A 3,597-nucleotide genomic window follows, 5' to 3' on the forward strand; every position below is an offset into this window, starting at 1 on the left:
GATCCACCTGGATCTGTTCCCTACCCTCTACCCTGTTAACTCTACCCCATAGATTCATAGAATTAGGGTCGGAAGAGACATTGTAGATCTTCTAGTCCAACCCCCTGCCCTGGGCAGGAGAGAAAGCTGGACTCAAATGACCCCAGCCAGGTAGACGTCAAGCCTCCTCTTAAAGACCCCCAGGGTAGGAGCCAGCACCACTTCCCTTGGAAGTTGGTTCCAGATCCTAGCTGCCCTGACTATGAAGTAGTGTCTTAGAATGTCTAGTCTAAACCTACTCTCTAACAACTTGTGGCCATTATTCCTTGTTACCCCGGGGCACGCTCGGGGGAACAAGGTCTCTCCCAAACCCTGCTGGTCCCCCCTAGTGAGTTTATAGATGGCCACCAGGTCCCCCTCTGCCTTCTCTTGCAAAGGCTGAATAGGTTAAGGTCCCATAGCCTCTCTTTGTTGGGTATGCCCTGCTGTCCCTGGATCATGTGGGTGGCCCTCCTTTGGACCTTCTCAATGCTGTCCACATCCCTCCTGAAGTGCAGGGCCCAGAACTGGACACAGTACTCCAGCTGCGGCCTGACCAGTGTCGCATAGAGGGGGAGGATCACCTCCTTGGCCCTGCTTGAGATGCATCTGTGGATGCACGACAAGGTACGGTTAGCTCTACTGACCGTGACCTCGCATTGCTGGCCCATGTTTATCTTGGAGTTAATAATGACTTCAGGATCTCTTTCTGCCACCGTGCTCTCAAGGAAGGAGTTTCCCAGCTTAAAAGTGTGCTGCTGGTTCCTACTGCCCAAGTCCAGCACCCTGCACTTGTCTGTATTGAAACCCATCCTATTTTCATTAGCCCACCCCTGTAACCTGTCCAGGTCCTGCTGTAATCTGTCCTTCCCTACTAGCGTGCCCACCTCACCCCAAATCTTGGTGTCATCAGCGAATCTGAACAGGCTGCTTTTGATCCCGTCGCCCAAGTCACTAACAAAGAAATTGAGCAGTGCGGGCCCAAGGACCGAGCCCTGGAGGACTCTATTGCCCACTTCCCTCCAGGTTGAAAATGACTCATCCACCACTACCCTCTGAGTACGACCCTTCAGCCAATTTGCAATCCATCTGTGTAGGCATCAATGCCACAGTCACCTAGTTTTTTAATGAGAATGGGGTGGGACACCATGTCAAAGGCCTTGCTGAAGTCCAGAAAGACTACATCCACTGCAGCACCTGTGTCCAATGCTTCTGTAACCTGATGATACCCCATACTTTGGTATCATCCACGAATTTGGACAGAGTGCTCTCCACACCCTCATCCAAGTCACCAATGAAGACATTGAACAGTACAGGTCTAAGGACCAAACATCTTTATTTTAATAAAAATGACACATTTTTAAAGTAGCATGCACCCAGAAGTAACTTTTCCCTTTAGATTTTCAAAACTTACAAAAAATTACCAAAACCCCCAAATAAAGCAAAGCAACAAATATGGTATGTGGAGTGGGGGCTGTCTGGATTCCTTGGTAAGTTTGTTCTTTTTGTTTTTAAGTTTTGGAGGTACATGAGCTTCTGTGTTTCATGCTCACACACACATGCACACACACATGTATGCACACTTTCAACTAAATGTTTGAAGTTGCCTTGGTATTTAACTGTGGTCCAAAATGATTCTTTATATCCACTAGAGCTCCTAGTCAACTCAAAACAGGGTCAGAATACAGAATATAGAGTTCAGAAATCTCAAATGGATTAACTATAATCACAATGTGTATTACCCATAAAAATACACAATATATTTTTTTTTTCCAAAGGGAAAATATACTTAAAAAAAAGATAGGCTTTTAGATACCAAGTTGACAGAAAGAGATGGTAAGGACTGAAAAATGATTTTACACTATGCTGTCCCAACATCAGGGCTGATGGCTGAGATTTGCAGCAGCAACACATGGTTGGGGGAGAGAGGGGAAGAGGGCTTGCCAATTTCCTGCAAGATGCTGAACTCTCAAGCAAAAGAGCATGAATTCAATGCTTTAGAGTTTTCATTTACAAAATACAAATACAATACAGATACAGTTTTCATTTTCAAAATACTATTTTGACATAATACATTCCGTACAATGTTACTTCAGAGGCAATTACATAAATCTGGTATTGCTCAGTGAAATTCACCCCTGTACAGTGGCAAACAGCTTTTAAAATACTTGAAGTGTTAAAGATTCATATGTATACATATTTCCAAACTTCACCCTCATTCCAAAACAATTCAGAACACAATCTAAAATCCTCTTCACAATCAACACAGCACGGAGATGGCATTGTAACATTTTTTATAGCGTCCAAAATCCGCTACTTCTGAAGAAAAGCAGCCTTAGTTGATCAAAGGAAACAACATGGAAAGAAAGAATATTATAAAGGGTTAGAGACCACAAGTACATTTAGTAGAAGCAGAAAGACTAACTGAAACAATTCACAAGAGGGCTGATTTTTCAACAACTTCCTGTTAGCAAAGTGCTTTGAAGACAAAATGCTCCATCCTGAGCTGAGGGTTGTTCCAGATTTTAAAAGATGCCGAGTGCAGTCTTAGACTGTTTTACAATTATATGCTGTAGTTTCTTGTACTTTGAAGGACTCCTATGAACTGTACACAAAAATCAGGCAGTGCCGACCCAGATTTAATTTGATCGTGGCAAATTTTCCCTGCAGTCAGCTTGAACATACCTGGGTAAGGGCTTAGTAAAATGAAGCCAATATTGCCTCCTTGTTCTCCTGAAGAAATGCATATTATTGGAGTATTTACGACAGGAAGCACTTATTTCATATCAATTTCACCACAGAACTTGATGGGCAAAATGTCTGACTCATTTTGAATCCTTTCACCTCAGAAAAAGCTTCCTGGAATATTCCAAATGAGGAACAGTACAAGGAAAGAAAATAATCTTATATCCTTGGCAGAAGGTCCAAAATCAATGCATAGGTACTGGGTTCAGGTTCAGTGCTATGGAAGAATTTCAGGAGTGTTGGTTGTAGCTGTGTTGGTCTAAGGACATAGTCAGACAAGGTTCTTTGGGCAAATGTGAAATCTTTTATTAGATCAACTAAGTAGTTGGGAAAATTGTCCTTTGCAAGCTTTCAGGCACAAACACTTTTCCTTCGGGCAGGGGTGTTTTGTGCTCTTCTGGATGGAATAGAAGCCTGTGAAAAACCAAATATGCGGCAGTGAGGATCAGAAGTGATAGAAGACAGTAGGTTTGAGACAATAGGTCAACATTCCCCTGTTTTATCCCCTACCTACCTGTCTCTCGCTTATTATCTCCCATCGCCTCTGATCTTCACTGGCGCACACTTGCATTTTCACAGACCTGCACTTTGTATATTGGCTTCAATTCCATCCAGGAGAACATAAAACAATAGCAGATTCTCCCTATGCCTAAGAAGAGTGTTTGTGCCCAAAAGCTTGCAAAGAACAATTTTTCCAATTATTTAGCTAGTTTAATAAAAAAATATCACATTTACCAAAGTACCTTGTCTGCCCATGGAAGAATTTCAACACTTGGCCCTAAAAAATACATGTTGCCCAACTGAAATACAGCCACTTCTGCTTGACAGTAGTAG

General features: G+C 42.8%; 1 long non-coding RNA gene across 1 annotated transcript; it reads left to right on the forward strand.

Annotated features, from left to right (window-relative positions):
* Positions 1-1,632: 1,632 nt before the first annotated feature.
* Positions 1,633-3,373, forward strand: LOC109292174. Its single transcript, XR_002096053.1, has 3 exons — positions 1,633-2,901; positions 2,960-2,966; positions 3,177-3,373. It is a non-coding gene; the product is annotated as an uncharacterized LOC109292174 (long non-coding RNA).
* Positions 3,374-3,597: the final 224 nt, after the last annotated feature.

This window comes from Gavialis gangeticus, unplaced genomic scaffold (assembly GCF_001723915.1).
Source record: "Gavialis gangeticus isolate Ggan-Ray unplaced genomic scaffold, GavGan_comp1, whole genome shotgun sequence".
In the NCBI taxonomy this organism is placed as follows: Eukaryota; Metazoa; Chordata; order Crocodylia; family Gavialidae; genus Gavialis; species Gavialis gangeticus.